We start from the raw sequence: 25586 nt of genomic DNA on the forward strand, positions 1-25586 counted from the left end.
GTCAAGTTATTTGTAGTGACCGTCAAAGCAGACTTTTTGTTCTGGGTTGAAAAAGCATTCCCAAATTTGCCATTCTGAAAATAACTAGTTTGTGGTATTTGAGGCCTACTTGAAATCTATCCCAAAAAGAAAATCTTACATTAAAGTTATTGATAGTGTCATTCAGAAAAACCGAAGACACACGCTAGCGTGCTGATAGAAGTGTCATTCTGTGATTAAACCTATAACTGTCACACAGCGCAAAAAAAAACAGGTCTTACATCTCTATTCAACCAAATCTGCACAGTTTTAGCTGGTCAAGTTATTTGTAGTGAACGTCAAAGCAGACTTTTTGTTCTGGGTTGAAAAAGCATTCCCAAATTTGCCATTCTGAAAATAACTAGTTTGTGGTATTTCAGGCCTACTTGAAATCTATCCCAAAAAGAAAATCTTACATTGAAGTTATTGATAGTATCATTCAGAAAAACCTAAGACACACGCTGATAGAAGTGTCATTCTGTGATTAAACCTATAACTGTCACACACCGCAAAAAAAAAACAGGTCTCACATCTCTATTCAACCAAATCTGCACAGTTTTAGCTGGTCAAGTTATTTGTAGTGACCGTCAAAGCAGACTTTTTGTTCTGGGTTGAAAAAGCATTCCCAAATTTGCCATTCTGAAAATAACTAGTTTGTGGTATTTCAGGCCTACTTGAAATCTATCCCAAAAAGAAAATCTTACATTGAAGTTATTGATAGTGTCATTCAGAAAAACCTAAGACACACGCTAGCGTGCTGATAGAAGTGTCATTCTGTGATTAAACCTATAACTGTCACACAGCGCAAAAAAAAAACACGTCTCACATCTCTATTCAACCAAATCTGCACAGTTTTAGCTGGTCAAGTTATTTGTAGTGACCGTCAAAGCAGACTTTTTGTTCTGGGTTGAAAAAGCATTCCCAAATTTGCCATTCTGAAAATAACTAGTTTGTGGTATTTCAGGCCTACTTGAAATCTATCCCAAAAAGAAAATCTTACATTGAAGTTATTGATAGTGTCATTCAGAAAAACCTAAGACACACGCTAGCGTGCTGATAGAAGTGTCATTCTGTGATTAAACCTATAACTGTCACACAGCGCAAAAAAAAACAGGTCTCACATCTCTATTCAACCAAATCTGCACAGTTTTAGCTGGTCAAGTTATTTGTAGTGACCGTCAAAGCAGACTTTTTGTTCTGGGTTGAAAAAGCATTCCCAAATTTGCCATTCTGAAAATAACTAGTTTGTGGTATTTCAGGCCTACTTGAAATCTATCCCAAAAAGAAAATCTTACATTGAAGTTATTGATAGTGTCATTCAGAAAAACCTAAGACACACGCTAGCGTGCTGATAGAAGTGTCATTCTGTGATTAAACCTATAACTGTCACACAGCGCAAAAAAAAAACACGTCTCACATCTCTATTCAACCAAATCTGCACAGTTTTAGCTGGTCAAGTTATTTGTAGTGACCGTCAAAGCAGACTTTTTGTTCTGGGTTGAAAAAGCATTCCCAAATTTGCCATTCTGAAAATAACTAGTTTGTGGTATTTCAGGCCTACTTGAAATCTATCCCAAAAAGAAAATCTTACATTGAAGTTATTGATAGTGTCATTCAGAAAAACCTAAGACACACGCTAGCGTGCTGATAGAAGTGTCATTCTGTGATTAAACCTATAACTGTCACACAGCGCAAAAAAAAACAGGTCTCACATCTCTATTCAACCAAATCTGCACAGTTTTAGCTGGTCAAGTTATTTGTAGTGACCGTCAAAGCAGACTTTTTGTTCTGGGTTGAAAAAGCATTCCCAAATTTGCCATTCTGAAAATAACTAGTTTGTGGTATTTCAGGCCTACTTGAAATCTATCCCAAAAAGAAAATCTTACATTGAAGTTATTGATAGTGTCATTCAGAAAAACCTAAGACACACGCTAGCGTGCTGATAGAAGTGTCATTCTGTGATTAAACCTATAACTGTCACACAGTGAAAAAAAAAAAAACAGGTCTCACATCTCTATTTAACCAAATCTGCACAGTTTTAGCTGGTCAAGTTATTTGTAGTGACCGTCAAAGCAGACTTTTTGTTCTGGGTTGAAAAAGCATTCCCAAATTTGCCATTCTGAAAATAACTAGTTTGTGGTATTTCAGGCCTACTTGAAATCTATCCCAAAAAGAAAATCTTACATTGAAGTTATTGATAGTGTCATTCAGAAAAACCTAAGACATACGCTAGCGTGCTGATAGAAGTGTCATTCTGTGATTAAACCTATAACTGTCACACAGCGCAAAAAAAAACAGGTCTCACATCTCTATTCAACCAAATCTGCACAGTTTTAGCTGGTCAAGTTATTTGTAGTGACCGTCAAAGCAGACTTTTTGTTCTGGGTTGAAAAAGCATTCCCAAATTTGCCATTCTGAAAATAACTAGTTTGTGGTATTTGAGGCCTACTTGAAATCTATCCCAAAAAGAAAATCTTACATTAAAGTTATTGATAGTGTCATTCAGAAAAACCGAAGACACACGCTAGCGTGCTGATAGAAGTGTCATTCTGTGATTAAACCTATAACTGTCACACAGCGCAAAAAAAAACAGGTCTTACATCTCTATTCAACCAAATCTGCACAGTTTTAGCTGGTCAAGTTATTTGTAGTGAACGTCAAAGCAGACTTTTTGTTCTGGGTTGAAAAAGCATTCCCAAATTTGCCATTCTGAAAATAACTAGTTTGTGGTATTTCAGGCCTACTTGAAATCTATCCCAAAAAGAAAATCTTACATTGAAGTTATTGATAGTGTCATTCAGAAAAACCTAAGACACACGCTGATAGAAGTGTCATTCTGTGATTAAACCTATAACTGTCACACACCGCAAAAAAAAAACAGGTCTCACATCTCTATTCAACCAAATCTGCACAGTTTTAGCTGGTCAAGTTATTTGTAGTGACCGTCAAAGCAGACTTTTTGTTCTGGGTTGAAAAAGCATTCCCAAATTTGCCATTCTGAAAATAACTAGTTTGTGGTATTTCAGGCCTACTTGAAATCTATCCCAAAAAGAAAATCTTACATTGAAGTTATTGATAGTGTCATTCAGAAAAACCTAAGACACACGCTAGCGTGCTGATAGAAGTGTCATTCTGTGATTAAACCTATAACTGTCACACAGTGCAAAAAAAAAAACAGGTCTCACATCTCTATTTAACCAAATCTGCACAGTTTTAGCTGGTCAAGTTATTTGTAGTGACCGTCAAAGCAGACTTTTTGTTCTGGGTTGAAAAAGCATTCCCAAATTTGCCATTCTGAAAATAACTAGTTTGTGGTATTTCAGGCCTACTTGAAATCTATCCCAAAAAGAAAATCTTACATTGAAGTTATTGATAGTGTCATTCAGAAAAACCTAAGACATACGCTAGCGTGCTGATAGAAGTGTCATTCTGTGATTAAACCTATAACTGTCACACAGCGCAAAAAAAAACAGGTCTCACATCTCTATTCAACCAAATCTGCACAGTTTTAGCTGGTCAAGTTATTTGTAGTGACCGTCAAAGCAGACTTTTTGTTCTGGGTTGAAAAAGCATTCCCAAATTTGCCATTCTGAAAATAACTAGTTTGTGGTATTTGAGGCCTACTTGAAATCTATCCCAAAAAGAAAATCTTACATTAAAGTTATTGATAGTGTCATTCAGAAAAACCGAAGACACACGCTAGCGTGCTGATAGAAGTGTCATTCTGTGATTAAACCTATAACTGTCACACAGCGCAAAAAAAAACAGGTCTTACATCTCTATTCAACCAAATCTGCACAGTTTTAGCTGGTCAAGTTATTTGTAGTGAACGTCAAAGCAGACTTTTTGTTCTGGGTTGAAAAAGCATTCCCAAATTTGCCATTCTGAAAATAACTAGTTTGTGGTATTTCAGGCCTACTTGAAATCTATCCCAAAAAGAAAATCTTACATTGAAGTTATTGATAGTGTCATTCAGAAAAACCTAAGACACACGCTGATAGAAGTGTCATTCTGTGATTAAACCTATAACTGTCACACACCGCAAAAAAAAAACAGGTCTCACATCTCTATTCAACCAAATCTGCACAGTTTTAGCTGGTCAAGTTATTTGTAGTGACCGTCAAAGCAGACTTTTTGTTCTGGGTTGAAAAAGCATTCCCAAATTTGCCATTCTGAAAATAACTAGTTTGTGGTATTTCAGGCCTACTTGAAATCTATCCCAAAAAGAAAATCTTACATTGAAGTTATTGATAGTGTCATTCAGAAAAACCTAAGACACACGCTAGCGTGCTGATAGAAGTGTCATTCTGTGATTAAACCTATAACTGTCACACAGCGCAAAAAAAAAACACGTCTCACATCTCTATTCAACCAAATCTGCACAGTTTTAGCTGGTCAAGTTATTTGTAGTGACCGTCAAAGCAGACTTTTTGTTCTGGGTTGAAAAAGCATTCCCAAATTTGCCATTCTGAAAATAACTAGTTTGTGGTATTTCAGGCCTACTTGAAATCTATCCCAAAAAGAAAATCTTACATTGAAGTTATTGATAGTGTCATTCAGAAAAACCTAAGACACACGCTAGCGTGCTGATAGAAGTGTCATTCTGTGATTAAACCTATAACTGTCACACAGCGCAAAAAAAAACAGGTCTCACATCTCTATTCAACCAAATCTGCACAGTTTTAGCTGGTCAAGTTATTTGTAGTGACCGTCAAAGCAGACTTTTTGTTCTGGGTTGAAAAAGCATTCCCAAATTTGCCATTCTGAAAATAACTAGTTTGTGGTATTTCAGGCCTACTTGAAATCTATCCCAAAAAGAAAATCTTACATTGAAGTTATTGATAGTGTCATTCAGAAAAACCTAAGACACACGCTAGCGTGCTGATAGAAGTGTCATTCTGTGATTAAACCTATAACTGTCACACAGTGCAAAAAAAAAAACAGGTCTCACATCTCTATTTAACCAAATCTGCACAGTTTTAGCTGGTCAAGTTATTTGTAGTGACCGTCAAAGCAGACTTTTTGTTCTGGGTTGAAAAAGCATTCCCAAATTTGCCATTCTGAAAATAACTAGTTTGTGGTATTTCAGGCCTACTTGAAATCTATCCCAAAAAGAAAATCTTACATTGAAGTTATTGATAGTGTCATTCAGAAAAACCTAAGACATACGCTAGCGTGCTGATAGAAGTGTCATTCTGTGATTAAACCTATAACTGTCACACAGCGCAAAAAAAAACAGGTCTCACATCTCTATTCAACCAAATCTGCACAGTTTTAGCTGGTCAAGTTATTTGTAGTGACCGTCAAAGCAGACTTTTTGTTCTGGGTTGAAAAAGCATTCCCAAATTTGCCATTCTGAAAATAACTAGTTTGTGGTATTTGAGGCCTACTTGAAATCTATCCCAAAAAGAAAATCTTACATTGAAGTTATTGATAGTGTCATTCAGAAAAACCTAAGACACACGCTAGCGTGCTGATAGAAGTGTCATTCTGTGATTAAACCTATAACTGTCACACAGCGCAAAAAAAAACAGGTCTTACATCTCTATTCAACCAAATCTGCACAGTTTTAGCTGGTCAAGTTATTTGTAGTGACCGTCAAAGCAGACTTTTTGTTCTGGGTTGAAAAAGCATTCCCAAATTTGCCATTCTGAAAATAACTAGTTTGTGGTATTTCAGGCCTACTTGAAATCTATCCCAAAAAGAAAATCTTACATTGAAGTTATTGATAGTGTCATTCAGAAAAACCTAAGACACACGCTGATAGAAGTGTCATTCTGTGATTAAACCTATAACTGTCACACACCGCAAAAAAAAAACAGGTCTCACATCTCTATTCAACCAAATCTGCACAGTTTTAGCTGGTCAAGTTATTTGTAGTGACCGTCAAAGCAGACTTTTTGCTCTGGGTTGAAAAAGCATTCCCAAATTTGCCATTCTGAAAATAACTAGTTTGTGGTATTTGAGGCCTACTTGAAATCTATCCAAAAAGAAAATCTTATTAGTGAGAAGAAATGGAGGTAAAATTCATTTGGGTGGTAAGTTGCATGACCGAGCAATAAACGGTGAAAGTAGTGTAGTGCAGAAGTGTAAAAAGTGGCCTGGTCATTATGGGTGTTTAAGCTAGGGGGGCTGAAGTGGTTAAATAACAGAATAGAACAGCAGTATCTAACACGTGTATTTCACACTGAAAGATACAACAAGGGCTGTAAAATGTAGTATTTTGCCCAAAAAGGGTGTTTTTTTAATAATAGAATAAAACAGCAGTATCTAACACGTGTATCTCACACTGACAGATGCATCTAAGGCTGGAAAATTCTGTATTTTGCGCAAAATGGGTGTTTTTGAAACCCAGAATATTATTGCTGGATTTCAAGCTTGTATCTCACACTGACAGATGCAGCCATGGCCGCAAATTTAGTATTTGTCCCAAAATGGGTGTTTTTTTTTTATAACAGAATAGAACAGCAGTATCTAACGCGTGTATTTCACACTAAAAGGTGAAAAAAGGGCTGTAAAATTTAGTATTTTGCCCAAAAAGGGTGTTTTTTTAATAACAGAATATGACAACAGTATATAAAGCTTGAATTTCACACTGACAGATGCAGCAAGGGCTGTATAATTTAGTATTTGGCCCAAAAAGGGTGTTTTTAAAACCCAGAAAATGATTGCTGTATTTCTAGCTGAAATTGCACACTGACTAAGGCGGCATAGGGCCCAGATGGAGGGTATTGCCAAAAATGGGTGTTTTTTAAAACCAGAAATTTATTGGTGTATTTCAAGCTTGTATTTAACAATGACAGATGCAGCAAACGCCGCAAAATTAGGATTTTGCTCTAAATGGGTGTTTTTTTAATAACAGAATATGACAGCAGTATATAACGCTTGAATTTCTCACTAACAGATGCAGCAATGGTTGTAAAATTTTGTATTTTGCTCAATAAGGTTGTTTTTTTAAAACCCAGAAAATTATTGCAGTATTTCAAGCTTAAATTGCACACAGACAAATGCTGCAAAGGCCACAGGTGTAGGGTCTTGCCAAAAATGGGTGATTTTTTTAAACCCAGAATATAATTGCAGTATTTCAAGCTTCTGTTTGACTGTCACAAATGCACATATGCTGTGCACAGAACTTGCATAAAATGGCCGCCGCCGCCCACCTAACAAACACTTCAGATTAAAGATTCTGTCCTATTCTCTCCCTCACACTAGCAGCATACAGTTGCAAGAAAAGGTATGTGAACCCTTTGGAATGATATGGATTTCTGTACAAATTGGTCATAAAATGTGATCTGATCTTCATCTAAGTCACAACAATATACAATCACAGTCTGCTTAAACTAATAACACACAAAGAATTAAATGTCACCATGTTTTTATTGAACACACCATGTAAACATTCACAGTGCAGGTGAAAAAGTATGTGAACCCTTGGATTTAATAACTGGTTGAACCTCCTTTGGCAGCAATAACTTCAACCAAACGTTTCCTGTAGTTGCAGATCAGACGTGCACAACGTTCAGGAGTAATTCTTGACCATTCCACTTTACAGAACTGTTTCAGTTCAGCAATATTCTTGGGATGTCTGGTGTGAATAGCTTTCTTAAGGTCATGCCACAGCATCTCAATCGGGTTGAGGTCAGGACTCTGACTGGGCCACTCCAGAAGGCGTATTTTCTTCTGTTTAAGCCTTTCTGTTGTTGATTTACTTCTATTCTTTGGGTCGTTGTCCTTTTGCAACACCCATCTTCTGTTGAGCTTCAGCTGGTGGACAGATGGCCTTAAGTTCTCCTGCAAAATGTCTTGATAAACTTGGGAATAAATTTTTCCTTTGATGATAGCAATCCGTCCAGGACCCGACGCAGCAAAGCAGCCCCAAACTATGATGCCACCACCACCATACTCCACAGTTGGGATGAGGTTTTGATGTTGGTGTGCTGTGCCTCTTTTTCTCCACACATAGTGTTGTGTGTTTCTTCCAAACAACTCAACTTTGGTTTCATCTGTCCACAGAATATTTTGCCAGTACTGCTGTGGAACATCCAGGTGCTCTTGTGCAAACTGTAAACGTGCAGCAATGTTTTTTTTGGACAGCAGTGGCTTCCTCTGTGGTATTCTCCCATAAAATCCATTCTTGTTTAGTGTTTTACGTATCGTAGATTCGCTAACAAATTGTCTATAAATGGAGAAAGTTCAGCACTGCTGCTACTCTCCCTAGGAGTGGCGACCCTGTAAAGATGACTGCAAGAGCACAGCGCAGACTGCTCAATGAGGTGAATAAGAATCCTGGCCCAAAATGGGTGTTTTTTTTTTAACCGCCTCCGGACCGCCTAATGCAGGATCGCGTTCCGGAGGCGGCAGCCCTGCGCACAGTCACGCATATATGCGTCATCTAGCGAGACGCAAGATTTCCTGTGAACGCGCGCACACAGGCGCGCGCGTTCACAGGATCGGAAGGTAAGTGAGTGGATCTCCAGCCTGCCAGCGGCGATCGTTCGCTGGCAGGCTGGAGATGCAATTTTTTTAACCCCTAACAGGTATATTAGACGCTGTTTTGATAACAGCGTCTAATATACCTGCTACCTGGTCCTCTGGTGGTCCCTTTTGCTGGATCGACCACCAGAGGACACAGGCAGCTCAGTAATAAGTAGCACCAAACACCACTACACTACACCCCCCCTGTCACTTATTAACCCCTTATTCACCCCTGATCACCCCATATAGACTCCCTGATCACCCCCTGTCATTGATCAACCCCCTGTCATTGCTCACCCCCTGTAAGGCTCTATTCAGACGTCTGTATGTTTTTTACGGATCCACGGATGCATGGATCGGATCCGCAAAACACATACGGACATCTGAATGGAGCCTTACAGGGGGGTGATCACTGACAGGGGGGGGATCACCCCATATAGACTCCCTGATCATCCCCCTGTCAGTGATCACCCCCCTGTCATTGCTCACCCCCCTATAAGGCTCTATTCAGACGTCCGTATGTTTTTTACGGATCCACGGATACATGGATCGGATCCGCAAAACACATACGGACATCTGAATGGAGCCTTACAGGGGGGTGATCAATGACAGGGGGGTGATCACCCCATATAGACTCCCTGATCACCCCCCTGTCATTGCTCACCCCCCTGTAAGGCTCTATTCAGACGTCTGTATGTTTTTTATGGATCCACGGATACATGGATAGAATCCGCAAAACACATACGGACATCTGAATGGAGCCTTACAGGGGGGTGATCAATGACAGGGGGGTGATCACCCCATATAGACTCCCTGATCACCCCCCTGTCATTGATCACCCCCCTGTCATTGCTCACCCCCCTGTAAGGCTCTATTCAGACGTCCGTATGTTTTTTACGGATCCACGGATACATGGATCGGATCCGCAAAACACATACGGACATCTGAATGGAGCCTTACAGGTGGGTGATCAATGACAGGGGGGTGATCACCCCATATAGACTCCCTGATCACCCCCCTGTCATTGATCACCCCCCTGTCATTGATCACCCCCCTGTAAGGCTCCATTCAGATATTTTTTGGGCCCAAGTTAGCGGAAATTGTTTATTTTTTTTATATTTTTCTTACAAAGTCTCATATTCCACTAACTTGTGACAAAAAATAAAAACTTCCATGAACTCACTATGCCCATCACGAAATACCTAGTGGGGTGTCTTCTTTCCAAAATGGGGTCACTTGTGGGGTAGTTATACTGCCCTGGCATTCTAGGGGCCCTAATGTGTGGTAAGTAGGGATGAGCGAACCCGAACTGTATAGTTCGGGTTCGTACCGAATTTTAGGGTGTCCATGACACGGACCCGAACCCGAACATTTTCGTAAAAGTCCGGGTTCGGGTTCGGTGTTCGGCGCTTTCTTGGCGCTTTTTGAAAGGCTGCAAAGCAGCCAATCAACAAGCGTCATACTACTTGCCCCAAGAGGCCATCACAGCCTTGCCTACTATTGGCATGGCTGTAATTGGCCAGTGCAGCATGTGACCCAGCCTCTATATAAGCTTGGGTCACGTAGCGCTGCACGTCACTCTGCTGATTCAAGCATAGGGAGAGGTTGCAGCTGCGACGTTAGGGCGAGATTAGGCAGATTAACTCCTCCAAAAGACTTCATTCTGTGATCGATCTGCAGCTGTGGATTATTGAAGTGCTATTATTGACTTGCTCACTTTTTTGAGGCTGCCCAGAGCGTTTTTAGATCACTTTTTTTCTGGGGTGATTGGCGGCCATTTTGTGACTTGTGGTGCGCCAGCACGAGCTATCACCAAGTGTATTTAACCATCGATAGTGTGGTTATTTTGTGCTATATCCTACATCAGCTGCAGGCTGAGCCTGTGTCACCGAAGTGCATTTAACCATCAACAGTCTGGTTATTTTTTGGCCATATACTACATCAGCTGCAGGCTGAGCCTGTTTCACCCAAGTGCATTTAACCATCAACAGTCTGATTATTTTTTGGCCATATACTACATCAGCTGCAGGCTGAGCCTGTGTCACCCAAGTGCATTTAACCATCAACAGTGTGGTTATTTTTTGGCCATATATTACATCAGGGGCAAGTTGAGCCTGTCACCCAGCGCCTAAAAAATAGACCTGACATTTCTATTCAACCAAATCTGCACAGTTTTAGCTGGTCAAGTTATTTGTAGTGACCGTCAAAGCAGACTTTTTGTTCTGGGTTGAAAAAGCATTCCCAAATTTGCCATTCTGAAAATAACTAGTTTGTGGTATTTCAGGCCTACTTGAAATCTATCCCAAAAAGAAAATCTTACATTGAAGTTATTGATAGTGTCATTCAGAAAAACCTAAGACACACGCTAGCGTGCTGATAGAAGTGTCATTCTGTGATTAAACCTATAACTGTCACACAGCGCAAAAAAAAAACACGTCTCACATCTCTATTCAACCAAATCTGCACAGTTTTAGCTGGTCAAGTTATTTGTAGTGACCGTCAAAGCAGACTTTTTGTTCTGGGTTGAAAAAGCATTCCCAAATTTGCCATTCTGAAAATAACTAGTTTGTGGTATTTCAGGCCTACTTGAAATCTATCCCAAAAAGAAAATCTTACATTGAAGTTATTGATAGTGTCATTCAGAAAAACCTAAGACACACGCTAGCGTGCTGATAGAAGTGTCATTCTGTGATTAAACCTATAACTGTCACACAGCGCAAAAAAAAACAGGTCTCACATCTCTATTCAACCAAATCTGCACAGTTTTAGCTGGTCAAGTTATTTGTAGTGACCGTCAAAGCAGACTTTTTGTTCTGGGTTGAAAAAGCATTCCCAAATTTGCCATTCTGAAAATAACTAGTTTGTGGTATTTCAGGCCTACTTGAAATCTATCCCAAAAAGAAAATCTTACATTGAAGTTATTGATAGTGTCATTCAGAAAAACCTAAGACACACGCTAGCGTGCTGATAGAAGTGTCATTCTGTGATTAAACCTATAACTGTCACACAGTGCAAAAAAAAAAACAGGTCTCACATCTCTATTTAACCAAATCTGCACAGTTTTAGCTGGTCAAGTTATTTGTAGTGACCGTCAAAGCAGACTTTTTGTTCTGGGTTGAAAAAGCATTCCCAAATTTGCCATTCTGAAAATAACTAGTTTGTGGTATTTCAGGCCTACTTGAAATCTATCCCAAAAAGAAAATCTTACATTGAAGTTATTGATAGTGTCATTCAGAAAAACCTAAGACATACGCTAGCGTGCTGATAGAAGTGTCATTCTGTGATTAAACCTATAACTGTCACACAGCGCAAAAAAAAACAGGTCTCACATCTCTATTCAACCAAATCTGCACAGTTTTAGCTGGTCAAGTTATTTGTAGTGACCGTCAAAGCAGACTTTTTGTTCTGGGTTGAAAAAGCATTCCCAAATTTGCCATTCTGAAAATAACTAGTTTGTGGTATTTGAGGCCTACTTGAAATCTATCCCAAAAAGAAAATCTTACATTAAAGTTATTGATAGTGTCATTCAGAAAAACCGAAGACACACGCTAGCGTGCTGATAGAAGTGTCATTCTGTGATTAAACCTATAACTGTCACACAGCGCAAAAAAAAACAGGTCTTACATCTCTATTCAACCAAATCTGCACAGTTTTAGCTGGTCAAGTTATTTGTAGTGAACGTCAAAGCAGACTTTTTGTTCTGGGTTGAAAAAGCATTCCCAAATTTGCCATTCTGAAAATAACTAGTTTGTGGTATTTCAGGCCTACTTGAAATCTATCCCAAAAAGAAAATCTTACATTGAAGTTATTGATAGTGTCATTCAGAAAAACCTAAGACACACGCTGATAGAAGTGTCATTCTGTGATTAAACCTATAACTGTCACACACCGCAAAAAAAAAACAGGTCTCACATCTCTATTCAACCAAATCTGCACAGTTTTAGCTGGTCAAGTTATTTGTAGTGACCGTCAAAGCAGACTTTTTGTTCTGGGTTGAAAAAGCATTCCCAAATTTGCCATTCTGAAAATAACTAGTTTGTGGTATTTCAGGCCTACTTGAAATCTATCCCAAAAAGAAAATCTTACATTGAAGTTATTGATAGTGTCATTCAGAAAAACCTAAGACACACGCTAGCGTGCTGATAGAAGTGTCATTCTGTGATTAAACCTATAACTGTCACACAGCGCAAAAAAAAAAACACGTCTCACATCTCTATTCAACCAAATCTGCACAGTTTTAGCTGGTCAAGTTATTTGTAGTGACCGTCAAAGCAGACTTTTTGTTCTGGGTTGAAAAAGCATTCCCAAATTTGCCATTCTGAAAATAACTAGTTTGTGGTATTTCAGGCCTACTTGAAATCTATCCCAAAAAGAAAATCTTACATTGAAGTTATTGATAGTGTCATTCAGAAAAACCTAAGACACACGCTAGCGTGCTGATAGAAGTGTCATTCTGTGATTAAACCTATAACTGTCACACAGCGCAAAAAAAAACAGGTCTCACATCTCTATTCAACCAAATCTGCACAGTTTTAGCTGGTCAAGTTATTTGTAGTGACCGTCAAAGCAGACTTTTTGTTCTGGGTTGAAAAAGCATTCCCAAATTTGCCATTCTGAAAATAACTAGTTTGTGGTATTTCAGGCCTACTTGAAATCTATCCCAAAAAGAAAATCTTACATTGAAGTTATTGATAGTGTCATTCAGAAAAACCTAAGACACACGCTAGCGTGCTGATAGAAGTGTCATTCTGTGATTAAACCTATAACTGTCACACAGTGCAAAAAAAAAAACAGGTCTCACATCTCTATTCAACCAAATCTGCACAGTTTTAGCTGGTCAAGTTATTTGTAGTGACCGTCAAAGCAGACTTTTTGTTCTGGGTTGAAAAAGCATTCCCAAATTTGCCATTCTGAAAATAACTAGTTTGTGGTATTTCAGGCCTACTTGAAATCTATCCCAAAAAGAAAATCTTACATTGAAGTTATTGATAGTGTCATTCAGAAAAACCTAAGACATACGCTAGCGTGCTGATAGAAGTGTCATTCTGTGATTAAACCTATAACTGTCACACAGCGCAAAAAAAAACAGGTCTCACATCTCTATTCAACCAAATCTGCACAGTTTTAGCTGGTCAAGTTATTTGTAGTGACCGTCAAAGCAGACTTTTTGTTCTGGGTTGAAAAAGCATTCCCAAATTTGCCATTCTGAAAATAACTAGTTTGTGGTATTTGAGGCCTACTTGAAATCTATCCCAAAAAGAAAATCTTACATTAAAGTTATTGATAGTGTCATTCAGAAAAACCTAAGACACACGCTAGCGTGCTGATAGAAGTGTCATTCTGTGATTAAACCTATAACTGTCACACAGCGCAAAAAAAAACAGGTCTTACATCTCTATTCAACCAAATCTGCACAGTTTTAGCTGGTCAAGTTATTTGTAGTGAACGTCAAAGCAGACTTTTTGTTCTGGGTTGAAAAAGCATTCCCAAATTTGCCATTCTGAAAATAACTAGTTTGTGGTATTTCAGGCCTACTTGAAATCTATCCCAAAAAGAAAATCTTACATTGAAGTTATTGATAGTGTCATTCAGAAAAACCTAAGACACACGCTGATAGAAGTGTCATTCTGTGATTAAACCTATAACTGTCACACACCGCAAAAAAAAAACAGGTCTCACATCTCTATTCAACCAAATCTGCACAGTTTTAGCTGGTCAAGTTATTTGTAGTGACCGTCAAAGCAGACTTTTTGCTCTGGGTTGAAAAAGCATTCCCAAATTTGCCATTCTGAAAATAACTAGTTTGTGGTATTTGAGGCCTACTTGAAATCTATCCAAAAAGAAAATCTTATTAGTGAGAAGAAATGGAGGTAAAATTCATTTGGGTGGTAAGTTGCATGACCGAGCAATAAACGGTGAAAGTAGTGTAGTGCAGAAGTGTAAAAAGTGGCCTGGTCATTATGGGTGTTTAAGCTAGGGGGGCTGAAGTGGTTAAATAACAGAATAGAACAGCAGTATCTAACACGTGTATTTCACACTGAAAGATACAACAAGGGCTGTAAAATGTAGTATTTTGCCCAAAAAGGGTGTTTTTTTAATAATAGAATAAAACAGCAGTATCTAACACGTGTATCTCACACTGACAGATGCATCTAAGGCTGGAAAATTCTGTATTTTGCGCAAAATGGGTGTTTTTGAAACCCAGAATATTATTGCTGGATTTCAAGCTTGTATCTCACACTGACAGATGCAGCCATGGCCGCAAATTTAGTATTTGTCCCAAAATGGGTGTTTTTTTTTTATAACAGAATAGAACAGCAGTATCTAACGCGTGTATTTCACACTAAAAGGTGAAAAAAGGGCTGTAAAATTTAGTATTTTGCCCAAAAAGGGTGTTTTTTTAATAACAGAATATGACAACAGTATATAAAGCTTGAATTTCACACTGACAGATGCAGCAAGGGCTGTATAATTTAGTATTTGGCCCAAAAAGGGTGTTTTTAAAACCCAGAAAATGATTGCTGTATTTCTAGCTGAAATTGCACACTGACTAAGGCGGCATAGGGCCCAGATGGAGGGTATTGCCAAAAATGGGTGTTTTTTAAAACCAGAAATTTATTGGTGTATTTCAAGCTTGTATTTAACAATGACAGATGCAGCAAACGCCGCAAAATTAGGATTTTGCTCTAAATGGGTGTTTTTTTAATAACAGAATATGACAGCAGTATATAACGCTTGAATTTCTCACTAACAGATGCAGCAATGGTTGTAAAATTTTGTATTTTGCTCAATAAGGTTGTTTTTTTAAAACCCAGAAAATTATTGCAGTATTTCAAGCTTAAATTGCACACAGACAAATGCTGCAAAGGCCACAGGTGTAGGGTCTTGCCAAAAATGGGTGATTTTTTTAAACCCAGAATATAATTGCAGTATTTCAAGCTTCTGTTTGACTGTCACAAATGCACATATGCTGTGCACAGAACTTGCATAAAATGGCCGCCGCCGCCCACCTAACAAACACTTCAGATTAAAGATTCTGTCCTATTCTCTCCCTCACACTAGCAGCATACAGTTGCAAGAAAAGGTATGTGAACCCTTTGGAATGATATGGATTTCTGTACAAATTGGTCATAAAATGTGATCTGATCTTCATCTAAGTCACAACAATATACAATCACAGTCTGCTTAAACTAATAACACACAAAGAATTAAATGTCACCATGTTTTTATTGAACACACCATGTAAACATTCACAGTGCAGGTGAAAAAGTATGTGAACCCTTGGATTTAATAACTGGTTGAACCTCCTTTGGCAGCAATAACTTCAACCAAACGTTTCCTGTAGTTGCAGATCAGACGTGCACAACGTTCAGGAGTAATTCTTGACCATTCCACTTTACAGAACTGTTTCAGTTCAGCAATATTCTTGGGATGTCTGGAGTGAATAGCTTTCTTAAGGTCATGCCACAGCATCTCAATCGGGTTGAGGTCAGGACTCTGACTGGGCCACTCCAGAAGGCGTATTTTCTTCTGTTTAAGCCTTTCTGTTGTTGATTTACTTCTATTCTTTGGGTCGTTGTCCTTTTGCAACACCCATCTTCTGTTGAGCTTCAGCTGGTGGACAGATGGCCTTAAGTTCTCCTGCAAAATGTCTTGATAAACTTGGGAATAAATTTTTCCTTTGATGATAGCAATCCGTCCAGGACCCGACGCAGCAAAGCAGCCCCAAACTATGATGCCACCACCACCATACTCCACAGTTGGGATGAGGTTTTGATGTTGGTGTGCTGTGCCTCTTTTTCTCCACACATAGTGTTGTGTGTTTCTTCCAAACAACTCAACTTTGGTTTCATCTGTCCACAGAATATTTTGCCAGTACTGCTGTGGAACATCCAGGTGCTCTTGTGCAAACTGTAAACGTGCAGCAATGTTTTTTTTGGACAGCAGTGGCTTCCTCTGTGGTATTCTCCCATAAAATCCATTCTTGTTTAGTGTTTTACGTATCGTAGATTCGCTAACAAATTGTCTATAAATGGAGAAAGTTCAGCACTGCTGCTACTCTCCCTAGGAGTGGCGACCCTGTAAAGATGACTGCAAGAGCACAGCGCAGACTGCTCAATAAGGTGAATAAGAATCCTGGCCCAAAATGGGTGTTTTTTTTTTAACCGCCTCCGGACCGCCTAATGCAGGATCGCGTTCCGGAGGCGGCAGCCCTGCGCACAGTCACGCATATATGCGTCATCTAGCGAGACGCAAGATTTCCTGTGAACGCGCGCACACAGGCGCGCGCGTTCACAGGATCGGAAGGTAAGTGAGTGGATCTCCAGCCTGCCAGCGGCGATCGTTTGCTGGCAGGCTGGAGATGCAATTTTTTTAACCCCTAACAGGTATATTAGACGCTGTTTTGATAACAGCGTCTAATATACCTGCTACCTGGTCCTCTGGTGGTCCCTTTTGCTGGATCGACCACCAGAGGACACAGGCAGCTCAGTAATAAGTAGCACCAAACACCACTACACTACACCCCCCCTGTCACTTATTAACCCCTTATTCACCCCTGATCACCCCATATAGACTCCCTGATCACCCCCTGTCATTGATCAACCCCCTGTCATTGCTCACCCCCTGTAAGGCTCTATTCAGACGTCTGTATGTTTTTTACGGATCCACGGATGCATGGATCGGATCCGCAAAACACATACGGACATCTGAATGGAGCCTTACAGGGGGGTGATCAATGACAGGGGGGTGATCACCCCATATAGACTCCCTGATCATCCCCCTGTCAGTGATCACCCCCCTGTCATTGCTCACCCCCCTATAAGGCTCAATTCAGACGTCCGTATGTTTTTTACGGATCCACGGATACATGGATCGGATCCGCAAAACACATACGGACATCTGAATGGAGCCTTACAGGGGGGTGATCAATGACAGGGGGGTGATCACCCCATATAGACTCCCTGATCACCCCCCTGTCATTGCTCACCCCCCTGTAAGGCTCTATTCAGACGTCCGTATGTTTTTTATGGATCCACGGATACATGGATAGAATCCGCAAAACACATACGGACATCTGAATGGAGCCTTACAGGGGGGTGATCAATGACAGGGGGGTGATCACCCCATATAGACTCCCTGATCACCCCCCTGTCATTGATCACCCCCCTGTCATTGCTCACCCCCCTGTAAGGCTCTATTCAGACGTCCGTATGTTTTTTACGGATCCACGGATACATGGATCGGATCCGCAAAACACATACGGACATCTGAATGGAGCCTTACAGGTGGGTGATCAATGACAGGGGGGTGATCACCCCATATAGACTCCCTGATCACCCCCCTGTCATTGATCACCCCCCTGTCATTGATCACCCCCCTGTAAGGCTCCATTCAGATATTTTTTGGGCCCAAGTTAGCGGAAATTGTTTATTTTTTTTATATTTTTCTTACAAAGTCTCATATTCCACTAACTTGTGACAAAAAATAAAAACTTCCATGAACTCACTATGCCCATCACGAAATACCTAGTGGGGTGTCTTCTTTCCAAAATGGGGTCACTTGTGGGGTAGTTATACTGCCCTGGCATTCTAGGGGCCCTAATGTGTGGTAAGTAGGGATGAGCGAACCCGAACTGTATAGTTCGGGTTCGTACCGAATTTTAGGGTGTCCATGACACGGACCCGAACCCGAACATTTTCGTAAAAGTCCGGGTTCGGGTTCGGTGTTCGGCGCTTTCTTGGCGCTTTTTGAAAGGCTGCAAAGCAGCCAATCAACAAGCGTCATACTACTTGCCCCAAGAGGCCATCACAGCCTTGCCTACTATTGGCATGGCTGTAATTGGCCAGTGCAGCATGTGACCCAGCCTCTATATAAGCTTGGGTCACGTAGCGCTGCACGTCACTCTGCTGATTCAAGCATAGGGAGAGGTTGCAGCTGCGACGTTAGGGCGAGATTAGGCAGATTAACTCCTCCAAAAGACTTCATTCTGTGATCGATCTGCAGCTGTGGATTATTGAAGTGCTATTATTGACTTGCTCACTTTTTTGAGGCTGCCCAGAGCGTTTTTAGATCACTTTTTTTCTGGGGTGATTGGCGGCCATTTTGTGACTTGTGGTGCGCCAGCACGAGCTATCACCAAGTGTATTTAACCATCGATAGTGTGGTTATTTTGTGCTATATCCTACATCAGCTGCAGGCTGAGCCTGTGTCACCGAAGTGCATTTAACCATCAACAGTCTGGTTATTTTTTGGCCATATACTACATCAGCTGCAGGCTGAGCCTGTTTCACCCAAGTGCATTTAACCATCAACAGTCTGATTATTTTTTGGCCATATACTACATCAGCTGCAGGCTGAGCCTGTGTCACCCAAGTGCATTTAACCATCAACAGTGTGGTTATTTTTTGGCCATATATTACATCAGGGGCAAGTTGAGCCTGTCACCCAGCGCCTAAAAAATAGACCTGACATTTCTATTCAACCAAATCTGCACAGTTTTAGCTGGTCAAGTTATTTGTAGTGACCGTCAAAGCAGACTTTTTGTTCTGGGTTGAAAAAGCATTCCCAAATTTGCCATTCTGAAAATAACTAGTTTGTGGTATTTCAGGCCTACTTGAAATCTATCCCAAAAAGAAAATCTTACATTGAAGTTATTGATAGTGTCATTCAGAAAAACCTAAGACACACGCTAGCGTGCTGATAGAAGTGTCATTCTGTGATTAAACCTATAACTGTCACACAGCGCAAAAAAAAAACACGTCTCACATCTCTATTCAACCAAATCTGCACAGTTTTAGCTGGTCAAGTTATTTGTAGTGACCGTCAAAGCAGACTTTTTGTTCTGGGTTGAAAAAGCATTCCCAAATTTGCCATTCTGAAAATAACTAGTTTGTGGTATTTCAGGCCTACTTGAAATCTATCCCAAAAAGAAAATCTTACATTGAAGTTATTGATAGTGTCATTCAGAAAAACCTAAGACACACGCTAGCGTGCTGATAGAAGTGTCATTCTGTGATTAAACCTATAACTGTCACACAGCGCAAAAAAAAACAGGTCTCACATCTCTATTCAACCAAATCTGCACAGTTTTAGCTGGTCAAGTTATTTGTAGTGACCGTCAAAGCAGACTTTTTGTTCTGGGTTGAAAAAGCATTCCCAAATTTGCCATTCTGAAAATAACTAGTTTGTGGTATTTCAGGCCTACTTGAAATCTATCCCAAAAAGAAAATCTTACATTGAAGTTATTGATAGTGTCATTCAGAAAAACCTAAGACACACGCTAGCGTGCTGATAGAAGTGTCATTCTGTGATTAAACCTATAACTGTCACACAGTGCAAAAAAAAAAACAGGTCTCACATCTCTATTTAACCAAATCTGCACAGTTTTAGCTGGTCAAGTTATTTGTAGTGACCGTCAAAGCAGACTTTTTGTTCTGGGTTGAAAAAGCATTCCCAAATTTGCCATTCTGAAAATAACTAGTTTGTGGTATTTCAGGCCTACTTGAAATCTATCCCAAAAAGAAAATCTTACATTGAAGTTATTGATAGTGTCATTCAGAAAAACCTAAGACATACGCTAGCGTGCTGATAGAAGTGTCATTCTGTGATTAAACCTATAACTGTCACACAGCGCAAAAAAAAACAGGTCTCACATCTCTATTCAACCAAATCTGCACAGTTTTAGCTGGTCAAGTTATTTGTAGTGACCGTCAAAGCAGACTTTTTGTTCTGGGTTGAAAAAGCATTCCCAAATTTGCCATTCTGAAAATAACTAGTTTGTGGTATTTGAGGCCTACTTGAAATCTATCCCAAAAAGAAAATCTTACATTAAAGTTATTGATAGTGTCATTCAGAAAAACCTAAGACACACGCTAGCGTGCTGATAGAAGTGTCATTCTGTGATTAAACCTATAACTGTCACACAGCGCAAAAAAAAACAGGTCTTACATCTCTATTCAACCAAATCTGCACAGTTTTAGCTGGTCAAGTTATTTGTAGTGAACGTCAAAGCAGACTTTTTGTTCTGGGTTGAAAAAGCATTCCCAAATTTGCCATTCTGAAAATAACTAGTTTGTGGTATTTCAGGCCTACTTGAAATCTATCCCAAAAAGAAAATCTTACATTGAAGTTATTGATAGTGTCATTCAGAAAAACCTAAGACACACGCTGATAGAAGTGTCATTCTGTGATTAAACCTATAACTGTCACACACCGCAAAAAAAAAAACAGGTCTCACATCTCTATTCAACCAAATCTGCACAGTTTTAGCTGGTCAAGTTATTTGTAGTGACCGTCAAAGCAGACTTTTTGTTCTGGGTTGAAAAAGCATTCCCAAATTTGCCATTCTGAAAATAACTAGTTTGTGGTATTTCAGGCCTACTTGAAATCTATCCCAAAAAGAAAATCTTACATTGAAGTTATTGATAGTGTCATTCAGAAAAACCTAAGACACACGCTAGCGTGCTGATAGAAGTGTCATTCTGTGATTAAACCTATAACTGTCACACAGCGCAAAAAAAAAACACGTCTCACATCTCTATTCAACCAAATCTGCACAGTTTTAGCTGGTCAAGTTATTTGTAGTGACCGTCAAAGCAGACTTTTTGTTCTGGGTTGAAAAAGCATTCCCAAATTTGCCATTCTGAAAATAACTAGTTTGTGGTATTTCAGGCCTACTTGAAATCTATCCCAAAAAGAAAATCTTACATTGAAGTTATTGATAGTGTCATTCAGAAAAACCTAAGACACACGCTAGCGTGCTGATAGAAGTGTCATTCTGTGATTAAACCTATAACTGTCACACAGCGCAAAAAAAAACAGGTCTCACATCTCTATTCAACCAAATCTGCACAGTTTTAGCTGGTCAAGTTATTTGTAGTGACCGTCAAAGCAGACTTTTTGTTCTGGGTTGAAAAAGCATTCCCAAATTTGCCATTCTGAAAATAACTAGTTTGTGGTATTTCAGGCCTACTTGAAATCTATCCCAAAAAGAAAATCTTACATTGAAGTTATTGATAGTGTCATTCAGAAAAACCTAAGACACACGCTAGCGTGCTGATAGAAGTGTCATTCTGTGATTAAACCTATAACTGTCACACAGTGCAAAAAAAAAAACAGGTCTCACATCTCTATTTAACCAAATCTGCACAGTTTTAGCTGGTCAAGTTATTTGTAGTGACCGTCAAAGCAGACTTTTTGTTCTGGGTTGAAAAAGCATTCCCAAATTTGCCATTCTGAAAATAACTAGTTTGTGGTATTTCAGGCCTACTTGAAATCTATCCCAAAAAGAAAATCTTACATTGAAGTTATTGATAGTGTCATTCAGAAAAACCTAAGACATACGCTAGCGTGCTGATAGAAGTGTCATTCTGTGATTAAACCTATAACTGTCACACAGCGCAAAAAAAAACAGGTCTCACATCTCTATTCAACCAAATCTGCACAGTTTTAGCTGGTCAAGTTATTTGTAGTGACCGTCAAAGCAGACTTTTTGTTCTGGGTTGAAAAAGCATTCCCAAATTTGCCATTCTGAAAATAACTAGTTTGTGGTATTTGAGGCCTACTTGAAATCTATCCCAAAAAGAAAATCTTACATTAAAGTTATTGATAGTGTCATTCAGAAAAACCTAAGACACACGCTAGCGTGCTGATAGAAGTGTCATTCTGTGATTAAACCTATAACTGTCACACAGCGCAAAAAAAAACAGGTCTTACATCTCTATTCAACCAAATCTGCACAGTTTTAGCTGGTCAAGTTATTTGTAGTGAACGTCAAAGCAGACTTTTTGTTCTGGGTTGAAAAAGCATTCCCAAATTTGCCATTCTGAAAATAACTAGTTTGTGGTATTTCAGGCCTACTTGAAATCTATCCCAAAAAGAAAATCTTACATTGAAGTTATTGATAGTGTCATTCAGAAAAACCTAAGACACACGCTGATAGAAGTGTCATTCTGTGATTAAACCTATAACTGTCACACACCGCAAAAAAAAAACAGGTCTCACATCTCTATTCAACCAAATCTGCACAGTTTTAGCTGGTCAAGTTATTTGTAGTGACCGTCAAAGCAGACTTTTTGCTCTGGGTTGAAAAAGCATTCCCAAATTTGCCATTCTGAAAATAACTAGTTTGTGGTATTTGAGGCCTACTTGAAATCTATCCAAAAAGAAAATCTTATTAGTGAGAAGAAATGGAGGTAAAATTCATTTGGGTGGTAAGTTGCATGACCGAGCAATAAACGGTGAAAGTAGTGTAGTGCAGAAGTGTAAAAAGTGGCCTGGTCATTATGGGTGTTTAAGCTAGGGGGGCTGAAGTGGTTAAATAACAGAATAGAACAGCAGTATCTAACACGTGTATTTCACACTGAAAGATACAACAAGGGCTGTAAAATGTAGTATTTTGCCCAAAAAGGGTGTTTTTTTAATAATAGAATAAAACAGCAGTATCTAACACGTGTATCTCACACTGACAGATGCATCTAAGGCTGGAAAATTCTGTATTTTGCGCAAAATGGGTGTTTTTGAAACCCAGAATATTATTGCTGGATTTCAAGCTTGTATCTCACACTGACAGATGCAGCCATGGCCGCAAATTTAGTATTTGTCCCAAAATGGGTGTTTTTTTTTTATAACAGAATAGAACAGCAGTATCTAACGCGTGTATTTCACACTAAAAGGTGAAAAAAGGGCTGTAAAATTTAGTATTTTGCCCAAAAAGGGTGTTTTTTTAATAACAGAATATGACAACAGTATATAAAGCTTGAATTTCACACTGACAGATGCAGCAAGGGCTGTATAATTTAGTATTTGGCCCAAAAAGGGTGTTTTTAAAACCCAGAAAATGATTGCTGTATTTCTAGCTGAAATTGCACACTGACTAAGGCGGCATAGGGCCCAGATGGAGGGTATTGCCAAAAATGGGTGTTTTTTAAAACCAGAAATTTATTGGTGTATTTCAAGCTTGTATTTAACAATGACAGATGCAGCAAACGCCGCAAAATTAGGATTTTGCTCTAAATGGGTGTTTTTTTAATAACAGAATATGACAGCAGTATATAACGCTTGAATTTCTCACTAACAGATGCAGCAATGGTTGTAAAATTTTGTATTTTGCTCAATAAGGTTGTTTTTTTAAAACCCAGAAAATTATTGCAGTATTTCAAGCTTAAATTGCACACAGACAAATGCTGCAAAGGCCACAGGTGTAGGGTCTTGCCAAAAATGGGTGATTTTTTTAAACCCAGAATATAATTGCAGTATTTCAAGCTTCTGTTTGACTGTCACAAATGCACATATGCTGTGCACAGAACTTGCATAAAATGGCCGCCGCCGCCCACCTAACAAACACTTCAGATTAAAGATTCTGTCCTATTCTCTCCCTCACACTAGCAGCATACAGTTGCAAGAAAAGGTATGTGAACCCTTTGGAATGATATGGATTTCTGTACAAATTGGTCATAAAATGTGATCTGATCTTCATCTAAGTCACAACAATATACAATCACAGTCTGCTTAAACTAATAACACACAAAGAATTAAATGTCACCATGTTTTTATTGAACACACCATGTAAACATTCACAGTGCAGGTGAAAAAGTATGTGAACCCTTGGATTTAATAACTGGTTGAACCTCCTTTGGCAGCAATAACTTCAACCAAACGTTTCCTGTAGTTGCAGATCAGACGTGCACAACGTTCAGGAGTAATTCTTGACCATTCCACTTTACAGAACTGTTTCAGTTCAGCAATATTCTTGGGATGTCTGGTGTGAATAGCTTTCTTAAGGTCATGCCACAGCATCTCAATCGGGTTGAGGTCAGGACTCTGACTGGGCCACTCCAGAAGGCGTATTTTCTTCTGTTTAAGCCTTTCTGTTGTTGATTTACTTCTATTCTTTGGGTCGTTGTCCTTTTGCAACACCCATCTTCTGTTGAGCTTCAGCTGGTGGACAGATGGCCTTAAGTTCTCCTGCAAAATGTCTTGATAAACTTGGGAATAAATTTTTCCTTTGATGATAGCAATCCGTCCAGGACCCGACGCAGCAAAGCAGCCCCAAACTATGATGCCACCACCACCATACTCCACAGTTGGGATGAGGTTTTGATGTTGGTGTGCTGTGCCTCTTTTTCTCCACACATAGTGTTGTGTGTTTCTTCCAAACAACTCAACTTTGGTTTCATCTGTCCACAGAATATTTTGCCAGTACTGCTGTGGAACATCCAGGTGCTCTTGTGCAAACTGTAAACGTGCAGCAATGTTTTTTTTGGACAGCAGTGGCTTCCTCTGTGGTATTCTCCCATAAAATCCATTCTTGTTTAGTGTTTTACGTATCGTAGATTCGCTAACAAATTGTCTATAAATGGAGAAAGTTCAGCACTGCTGCTACTCTCCCTAGGAGTGGCGACCCTGTAAAGATGACTGCAAGAGCACAGCGCAGACTGCTCAATAAGGTGAATAAGAATCCTGGCCCAAAATGGGTGTTTTTTTTTTAACCGCCTCCGGACCGCCTAATGCAGGATCGCGTTCCGGAGGCGGCAGCCCTGCGCACAGTCACGCATATATGCGTCATCTAGCGAGACGCAAGATTTCCTGTGAACGCGCGCACACAGGCGCGCGCGTTCACAGGATCGGAAGGTAAGTGAGTGGATCTCCAGCCTGCCAGCGGCGATCGTTTGCTGGCAGGCTGGAGATGCAATTTTTTTAACCCCTAACAGGTATATTAGACGCTGTTTTGATAACAGCGTCTAATATACCTGCTACCTGGTCCTCTGGTGGTCCCTTTTGCTGGATCGACCACCAGAGGACACAGGCAGCTCAGTAATAAGTAGCACCAAACACCACTACACTACACCCCCCCTGTCACTTATTAACCCCTTATTCACCCCTGATCACCCCATATAGACTCCCTGATCACCCCCTGTCATTGATCAACCCCCTGTCATTGCTCACCCCCTGTAAGGCTCTATTCAGACGTCTGTATGTTTTTTACGGATCCACGGATGCATGGATCGGATCCGCAAAACACATACGGACATCTGAATGGAGCCTTACAGGGGGGTGATCAATGACAGGGGGGTGATCACCCCATATAGACT

General features: G+C 39.7%; 1 protein-coding gene across 1 annotated transcript in view; it reads left to right on the forward strand.

The window, feature by feature from the left end:
• The window catches only part of LOC120986745 (carcinoembryonic antigen-related cell adhesion molecule 7-like), a 986637-nt gene that overhangs the window by 51129 nt on the left and 909922 nt on the right, over positions 1 to 25586 (forward strand). The window lies entirely within an intron of this gene.

The sequence above is a fragment of the Bufo bufo genome, chromosome 1, assembly GCF_905171765.1.
Source record: "Bufo bufo chromosome 1, aBufBuf1.1, whole genome shotgun sequence".
NCBI lineage: Eukaryota > Metazoa > Chordata > Amphibia > Anura > Bufonidae > Bufo > Bufo bufo.